This window comes from Bidens hawaiensis, unplaced genomic scaffold (assembly GCF_021521415.1).
Source record: "Bidens hawaiensis isolate Kalapana, Puna unplaced genomic scaffold, B.hawaiensis_p1.1 tig00000945_1, whole genome shotgun sequence".
Lineage (NCBI taxonomy): Eukaryota > Viridiplantae > Streptophyta > Magnoliopsida > Asterales > Asteraceae > Bidens > Bidens hawaiensis.
In genome coordinates, this window is record NW_027491055.1 from 54439 (window position 1) to 64292 (window position 9854).

Consider the following 9854-nt stretch of genomic DNA (forward strand, 5'->3'; position numbering starts at 1 on the left):
TCTTTCGATGAAATAAAGTTCTAATTAAAATATCTTAATGTCTTTGTTATACACTTATTACTTTTCTTAATACTTTCAAGATTAAAATGAACATCAGTGGAGCACAAGATCAAACAAATGAAGAAGATATATATATAGCGGATAGTGGAGCCACGCATACTATACTTAGATCTAAAAAATATTTTTATGAAATGAAACCAACAAAAGGGATCGTGAATACAATATCAGGTCCTACAAACTTGATAGAAGGAGTGGGAAAAGCTAATTTAGCATTACCAAATTGTACAAAGCTCATAATAGAAAATGCTTTATTTTCCCCAAAATCAACAAGAAATTTGTTAAGTTTCAAAAACATATATCATAATGGATATGATACTCAGTCAAGGACTGTTGGTAATGAAAAATATTTGCATATCGTAAGTAAAGATCAGATATTGGAAAAACTGCTAATGCTCCATTCTGACTTACACTATACACATATTAATGTGCCGCAAGCACATATGGCAGTCAAAGAAAATTTTTGTGATCCTGAGACATTTAATTTATGGCATGACAGATTAGGCCATCCAGGATCTACAATAATGAAAAGAATAATTGAAAATACTCATGGGCATCTATTGAAATATCAAAAGATTCCACAATCAGATAAAATTCCTATATGTGCATCTTGTTCTCTTGGAAAATTAATTACGAGGCCTTCGCCTGTAAAAGTTGAAAAGGAATCACTTGTATTTCTTGAAAGAATTCAAGGAGATATATGCGGACCAATTCATCCAGCATGTGGACTATTTAGATACTTCATGGTTTTAATAGACGCATCAAGTAGATGGTCTCATGTCTCTTTGTTATCAACTCGTAATATAGCTTTTGCTAAATTTCTTGCACAAATTATTCAATTATGAGCACATTTCCCTGATTACACTATTAAAAGGGTGAGACTTGATAATGCTGGTGAATTTACATCACATGCTTTTAACGATTATTGCATGTCTGTGGGAATTATAGTCGAACACCCCGTTGCTCATGTACACACATAAAATAGCTTAGCTGAATCATTGATTAAACGTCTATAGTTAATAGCTAGACCATTAATAATGAGAACAAAACTTCCTGTGTCTGTTTGGGGTCATGCAATTTTACATGCTGGCTCATTAATTCATGTGAGACCAAGTGCAAATCATAAATACTCTCCCCTACAACTTGCCTTTGGCCAACAACCTGACATATCCCATATTAAAATTTTTGGATGTGTAGTGTATGTTCCTATTGCACCACCACAACACACAAAAATGGGTCCTCAAAGAAGGTTGGGAATATATGTTGGATACGAATCTGCTTCCATCATAAGATATCTTGAACCCTTAACGGGTGATGTATTTACAGCACGTTTTGCTGATTGTCGTTTTAATGATACATTTTTCCTTGTATTAGGGGGAGAAAAGAAAAAACAAGACAATGATGTATCATGGTATGTACCTACATTGTTATATCTTGATCCAAGGACTAAACAATGTGAGATAGAGGTTCAAAAAATAATGCATCTACAAGAAATTGCAAATCAATTGCCTGATGCATTTACTAATACAAACAGAGTTACTAAATCTCACATACCAGCTGCTAATGCCCCAGCTCGAATTGACATTCCAAATAATCAAGTAGATAACAAAATGGTTCATGAATCTCAGAAACGTTTGAAACCTGGAAGACCAATCGGTTCAAAGGATAAAAATCCTCGAAAAAGAAAATCTCTTGAAAAGGAAGTTAATCACAAAGTGAATGATCTTGATGAAACATTGAATACTAAAACCTCCCATGAGGAGGATGTTGATAATAATAAAGAAATGCCAATAAACTATGGTCAGACACATATCTTTTGGAATCAAGGTGATTTGGAAAATATCGATGAAATATTTTCTTATTCTGTAGCAAGTGACATCATGAGTGGAGATGATGATCCTGAGCCAAAATCTGTTAATGATTGTCAAAAGAGACATGACTGGGATAAATGGAAAGGTGCTATACAATCTGAATTAGATTCACTTAACAAACGAAAGGTTTTTGGACCTACTGTTATTACACCAAAGGTTGTAAGGCCAGTAGGGTACAAATGGGTTTTTGTACGAAAACGAAATGAGAAAAATGAAGTTACAAGATACAAAGCTAGACTTGTAGCTCAAGGTTTTTCACAAAGACCTGGGATTGATTATGAGGAAATATATTCCCCTGTTATGGATGGAATAATCTTTAGAGATTTAATCAGCTTAGCAGTCTCTAAAAATTTAGAGATGCGCCTTATGGACGTTGTCACAACTTACTTGTATGGATCACTAGATAGAGACATATATATGAAAATTCCTGATGGATTTAAACTCCCCAAAGCATTAAGCTCAAAGCCTAAGGAAATGTATTCCATCAAGTTACAAAGATCTTTGTATGGACTAAAACAATCTGGAAGGATGTGGTATAATCGTTTCAGTGATTATTTGATAAGTAAAGGATACACAAACAATCTTATTTGTCCACGCATCTTTATTAAGAAGACAACATCAGGATATGTGATCATAGCTGTGTATGTTGATGATCTAAATATAATTGGGACGCAAAAAGAAATCAATGAAGCAGTTGCTCTTTTAAATAAAGAATTTGAAATGAAAGACCTTGAAAAAACAAAATATTGTCTTGGTTTACAAATTGAGCATATGCATAATGGCATACTTGTCCATCAGTCAACTTATACTGAGAAACTCTTAAAGCGTTTCAATATAGACAAAGCAAATCCTTGAAGCACCCCGATGGTCGTTAGATAACTCAATGTTGACAATGATCCATTTCGTCCTTGCGAGGATAATGAAGAGATTTTTGGTCCAGAGATACCATATCTCAGTGCTATTGGAGCTCTTATGTATCTTACTAACTGTACAAGACCTGACATTTCTTTTGCAGTTAATTTGTTACCAAGATTTAGTTCAGCCCCTACTAAAAGGCACTAGGACGAGATTAAACACATTGTGGTGGTGACATGGACAATGGCGGTGGCAGTCAGGTAGTGGTGGTGGACTGGTGGCGATAGTAGTGGTGGTGGTTATTGTTAGGTGGTGGTGGTGGTGGTGGTGTTGATAAAGTAGGGTGAAAGATGGATAAAATGAAAAAAATAAAAAAAAATAAAAAAGAAGGGGATGAGAAAGAATGGTTTTGATGGAATGGGATTCCATGTGTAATGGATGATTTCATTACATTAAACAACCAAACAACACTTTTATCATTCCCAGACAATGAGTCATGACATTTCTCCTACCATTTCTATATACCAAACGCTATCTAGAGTGTGAGATATAATGCTAGCTCTTGATAATGGAGTGGTGCCCATGTTAACTCTTACATTTCTTTTTTCCTTGTAAATAAAAACCACATTCATCATTGGAAATGTCTTTTCATCTAGGGCATACTCTGCTAAAAATTCAGTGGCGGATCTTGAACTTCTAGTATGTACGGATCGAAAGTCATGAGACTCAATATTTTTTTTCCTACTTCTAAGTTTCGGGTCCGCAATCCAGTTCGGGTCAGGTCAAACAATGCTTCCAAGCCCTAACCTACCAGATTATTGAAAAAAAATACAAAATTGTGAAATGTGAATTGTCAAACCTGGTCTCTACTTGCTTTTACTGACTTTTTTGAGTAATCGATTTCACACCTACACGAGTCTGTTCCAAACCTCAGGTCTCAGCAAATAACGGCAACGCCCTATCAATGATTAATCGATAACACACTCAAACTATTCACCAATTCACCTACATGCTTCTCAGCTTCTGTTCCGACTTCTGTGTCGAACCTCACAAGTCAGTAAGTCACACAACAACCAACGCACAATGGAAACTCTGTTTGTTGTTGTGTTCGAACATCATCCATGTTGTAAGGTTAAATTTTGGGCTTAATGTTTGGTTTTATGGGTTTAAATTTTATTTGAGCTTGGCCTTATGGAGCTTTATTTCTTAGCCTTTCTTTTTATTTTTAAGTTTACTTCATAAACAACATCTGGTTCTTCAGCTTTAAAAAAACTTTATTTTTTAAAAAGATTCAAGGCTAGCCTGGACTCATATAATATGGATGGGCCGAACTCAAATAACTTAGTTGGGCCGGACTTAATACACACATATATTTTTTGATTTTATTCATACACTAAGGAACGAAAAAAAATGGTGGGGCCGCGACCCGTTTTGCCCTATTAAAAGACCCGCCAGTGGCTAACATGTTGTATGTGTCCCTAATGTGCAACGCATCGATAAGGTATTGTTAAAAATAGGTTTATAATTTTATTGAAGTTGTATTGCACACGTATTATTCAACGCAATATCCAAGGATACTAGGATACTGTAAATAACTTTTTTCCTAATTTATATGTTCTAATTATTTTGCCTAAATATAAGATAAATTTTCACCAGTGTGAGAATAATCAAAAGCAATAGTACATTTCATCAATCGCCACAATGTACAAGTCCGATGAACCATTTGAAGCGGGCCAAATATCACTAGTTAAGTTAACACCAAATTGTAAGTTACCCCTTTGTTGCTGCGAAAACAATCCGATTCTTGTTTCAAAACTGAGTTTTATCTGCAACCTTTGATAGTACCGATCAAATAGTTTGTTTTGAAAGTGTAACACGACTCAGTTTAATCCAAGCGATATTTTACATTTGATTCACCGTTCAATTCGGGATATACAAAATTAAGTCAGTAATTCACCCAAGATTTTAATATGTTTGTGGGATGGCCAAGTTACCCCTTTGTTGCTGCTAGACTGATTGATACAATAATGATACTACTAATACAATAATGATACACGTCTTTGATTTAGATTTAGCCACTTTGTAGTTGACATAAAGACATTGAGAGTTAAGCTTGGGAGTAAAAGGTAAAAAATTTATTTATTTGTGAAGGTGGTACCGAAACTTGGTGTTTCATGTTTTCAGATTCAATTTCTGCTTCAATCATTTAGTTTTGGTAGCACCGGGGGTGATGATAAGAGGCAGTGAGTTGAAGATCACTAGTTGGATTATTAAACTGAACAGGTTTTATGTTACTGCATTTTTGTGAATTTGGACCAGTGTTCAAGGGCGTTGGTCTTAGGTGTGGGTTTTTCACATATTGTAAGACAACTGTATGAATTTGGCTAGTATTGCATTTTGAGGAATGCTAACTGTTCTAAAAAACAAAGTGCCACTCTGTACACACTGAAGCACAGAGTACAACTATTAAACCATGTTTTGCTCTTACCACCTGATACCTCTTCTAGTTAAATAGCAAATCCTGCTATTGATCATGAAGCAAAGCCACGACATGTCATAGCCGGTTCATATCGGAATAAAACCCCATGTTCTGACGGAGGAGGTTTGGTGGCTTCTCATGGATAGCTTTTTTCATGATTGGAAGAACCTTCAAAAAATTAGCCAGTCTTCCGTCTTTCTTCAGGTTGTTGCAAGTTGCTACTCGAAGAGGGTTAGAACTATGCAAATATACATACACCTTGGGGTTGGCTTAAGGTTGCACTTCCTGTTATATATACTTACACTTAGGTCTCCTAGTATTTGAAAGGATCCAACCTGTGTTCATTGTTTGGTACTGCTTAGATTGGATAGCTAAAAGAAATGTCTCCAATCTTTATGCTAAGCTAGTCCAAAGAAGGTTCTTACCCTTCATAAAAAATCTGCCTTTCATGTTGATTTATCGACGAAAGAACAAAACTAACCATTAGGGATCTTTTGTATGGTTAGTTATATTTATTTTAGAACCTTGCCAGTCATTCATGTGAAACTATTTTCTTGGCCTCTAAGGTAATGAGAATTGTAACGGCTTTCTTTTACTTGATCAGTTTTACCTCATGCTTGACTTAATTGCACACTGTCACTAGCACCCAAGAGTAAAAACTTTTTAAGACAACTTAATGCTTGCATAACATGAAGATATTTTATTTCTTAGCTATTACATCAAAAACATTTTTGATCAAACTAGTGCTGTAAGTAAAAGCTTTGTACCTCAAATATTTTAAAGAGTATCCCGAATATGCTCCAGATCATGTACAACCTTTTCCATTTCCATCCGTTGTGATGGAGAATCCATAGTGCATGATACTCCAATCTTGACCATTGAAGCCAGACATTCCTCTAATTTCTTTGCATTTGCTTTCTTATTTTGCATATAAGTTTCATCCTCTAGATAAATGTTTAGAATGCTAACATCAACGACATCAGTTACATGGTCTGGCAAAGCCCTGGAAGCAAATTTATGGAGGCTAAGGTCTTCACTAAATATGCTGCTAGTCGGCATTTTCCCGGTCATCATCTCTAGTACTAGTACTCCAAAACTGTAAACGTCTCCTACTTGTCATCTCATTCCCGATACCATACTCTGTAATTCATTAGCAACAACGTCAAATAATAGTAATGCAATAAGCAAATAAATAAGAATTATGTGAATACGAAAATGTATCACCTAGAGCAGCATAACCTACTGTTCCTCTGATAGTAGTTGAGCTGTTTTGATAGGAAGTTGTTCCAAGAAATTGAGCTAAGCCGAAGTCTCCAACATGCGCCACCATATCATCATCAAGTAGAATGTTGCTAGGCTTCAAGTCACCATGAACAATCGGTGGTATGCAATGATTATGAAGATAATCAAGGGCAGATGCTACATCGATAAGAATATTTACTATATGAAAAAGGTTCAATCTTGATGTACTTGTACTTGAATGCAACCAATCACGTAAACTCCCATTAGGCATAAACTCGTACACCAAAGCTTAAAATCATTTCCTTGAAAGTCAACACTTGAACACGAAGTTATTATCTTTAATAAATTTCGATGCCGAATGTTTCGCCATGCTTCACACTCCCTTAGAAAGCTTCTTTGAGCTCCACGGTTTTGAAGATTCAGAACTTTAATTGCAACAAATTTTTCATTGTCTTCATCAATGATTCCTTTATAAACAGAACTAAACCCACCATTTCCAATCAAATTGGCTTCAGAAAACCCATTTGTAGCCTTAATAAGTTGATTGTATGAAACTTTTAAGAAACGTTTGCTCAGATGATGATTGAGACAACTGGTTCTTGCTTTTCTTCTTACAATAAGCATATACTAAGCACATGATGGTGAAAAGTGTGGATGCAATTAAAATGGCTATCACAAAGAGAGGAAGCTTTTTTGTATGTTTCTTTGTCTTCTTACATTTGGGTAATCCAAGTTCGACAAGGCCACCACAAAGCCTACTATTCCCTAAGATAGAAAACGCGCTTGCATTCGTGAATAGTCCTAGCATTGGTACCTCACCCTCAAATTCATTATATGATAGGTTTAAATACTTTAACCCCGACAATTGTTCTACGAAATTAGGAATTTGGCCAGAAAAATTATTATAAGAAATATCAAGTTCCACTAATCCTTTCAAGAAAATTAATGAGGGTGGTAGTACACCTTTAAATTTGTTTCCTTTAAGGAACAAACTTGAAAGGCTAGCACAATGACTAAGGCTACTAGGAATGGTACCCGATAAATTGTTATAAGATAAATCTAGAGCAGTCAACATCTTGAGGTCTCTAACTTCGGTTGGAAGTGTACCAAACAGATTGTTTTGAGAAAGATTCAAAATCTTGGATAGAGATGAAAGTTGAAGGAGTTTTATGGGTATTTTCCCGTTAAGTTTGTTGTCATCAAGGTTTAACTCTAATAGATTATGACAATTTCCAAGGCTTGATGGAATTTCACCTTCCAACTTGTTTGAAAATAACCAAAGTGTGATCATTAATGATAAGTTGCCCATGGTATTAGGAATTGTCCCTGAAAGTTGGTTTCTAGATAAATCAACAGCCTGTAGATTTTGAAGGCTATCAATTGTTAAAGGGATGTGTCCAGTGAACTGGTTTCCTCCTATTGACAACACTTCCAAGCCAACAAGGTTACCTATTGATGTTGGGAGATTCCCATATAATTGATTTTCATCTAATATTAGATGAAAAAGCTGATCGGAAAAATTACTTATCGATTTAGGAAGCATTCCTTGAAACTTGCGATAAGAAAGATCCAAAGTCTTCAGTTTTGTGCAGTTTATCAAAGAATCAATAAATTTCATTTCATCAGCTTCTTTGCTTCCAAAGAGATTACTATATAAGGATATAAAGTTAATATCTCTTAGTTTTGCAAAATCAATTATCAACTTCCCACTAAACTTGTTTATAGATAATTCAAGATCTCTTAATCTCGAACAATTAGAAATGGATGACGGAAGAGGTCCAGTTAGCTGGTTACCCCATAACTCAAGCAAAACAAGATGTGGGAACATTGTACCTATTCCTAGAGGAAGTCTACCCATCAATTGATTATCAGGCAAGCTAACATAAGCTAGGAGTGAAAGGTTATAAAATGAATGAGGGATGGTTCCAGATAACCCGCAAATACCACCATAAAACTCTTTCAAGTTTTTCCAATGGCCTAAGGTGTTTGGTATGCTCCCACCCAAAGGATTTTCTTCAACAGAGAACATTTCCATTGATGTAATATTCCCCATGAAAGGCGGTATACCACCTGTTAACTTATTATATTGAAGTGAAAGAAGAGTAAGTTTGGAGAGGAAACTAATCTCTTTGGGTATGCTTCCAATTAGCTTGTTACGAGAAAGATGAAGCTCTTTAAGGTTAGAGCAACGAGATATGTTAGCTGGAATCGTCCCGTTGAACTTGTTACGTCCAAGATATAGGTAACTTAGCCTAGGTAAACGACCAAGTTCATGAGATATTGCTCCACGAAAGCTGTTGTTCTGAAGAGAAAGCTCACCGAGGAAACTGAGATTCCCCATACTAGGAGACAAATAGCCTTCTAAACCTAGCGACTCCAGTACTAGGTAAGCCACTCTTCTATGTCGTTTCCCACATGTAACGCCGTTCCAATCACAAAAGTGAAGGGAATTGTTCCATGAGATTAGAGATCCATATGGGTCTTTTGTGATCATCAACTTGATCTTGAGCAAAGCCTGGTGATCGGTCTCCATTCCGCCGTCATAGGAAGCTGATATGGTGGCGGAAGTTGGAAAGATAACAAGAAGGCAGGAAAGGAAATGAATAGCATGGGAGGATGATAATATTATTGGCTGCTTTGAATTCATTTTTTTAGAATAGTTAAGCTGAAATAACAAAGGATTATCATCGGCCTTTTATCCTCGATTTGTTGTATGTTAATGCCATTCACGGCACTCAATCTCATAATTATATGTCGCCGTTTTCAGTTCATCAAGTCTTCAACAGCTCCTTTGGTTTATTCTCTTATTAATAGAGTGGTATGAATGTTATATATTGAAAATTTGAAAAACAGTAAACATCTTGGATAAATATATTCCACGTCGTTGTTTTCTAACTTACGATTTCAATAAATCCAAGCAAAGCTGATCATTCAGCTATTTTATCTTTTTGCATGTTCGCAAAATTACTTAAATAACGTTTGTCCTATATTTACATAAAATAATTGTTAGAAAAAGTTTTGTTTATCTTGCGATTCTTTAATATATTTTGGCCGTCCGTTGAGTTCAAAGTAACATTTTGTCCTTACTTAATTAGTTATAATTTCTAACTTGCCGATCATCAAACTAAGCAGATCATGGATTGTAACCCAACACGTATTTTTGGTGATGAATATATGGGGAAACTTGTTACTTTGATACATTTATATGCACATGATATAACAATAGATGATTGCATCCAAATGTTGGATCGTTCTAACATGAGTAGCAAATTATGGATACACGAGCAAAACAAGAAAAAGATAAAGTTGGATGATCAATGTATGACATGTGGATCTGCGCATTGTGCGCG

The 9854-nt window shown here is 35.4% G+C and overlaps 1 pseudogene across 1 annotated transcript; it reads right to left on the bottom strand.

Moving 5' to 3' along the window:
• Positions 1 to 6009: 6009 nt before the first annotated feature.
• Positions 6010 to 9151, bottom strand: LOC143548845 (LRR receptor-like serine/threonine-protein kinase EFR; annotated as a pseudogene). Its single transcript, XR_013138023.1, has 3 exons — positions 7468 to 9151; positions 6487 to 7434; positions 6010 to 6402 (listed from the first exon to the last, which is right to left on the bottom strand). The product of XR_013138023.1 is annotated as an LRR receptor-like serine/threonine-protein kinase EFR (transcript).
• Positions 9152 to 9854: the final 703 nt, after the last annotated feature.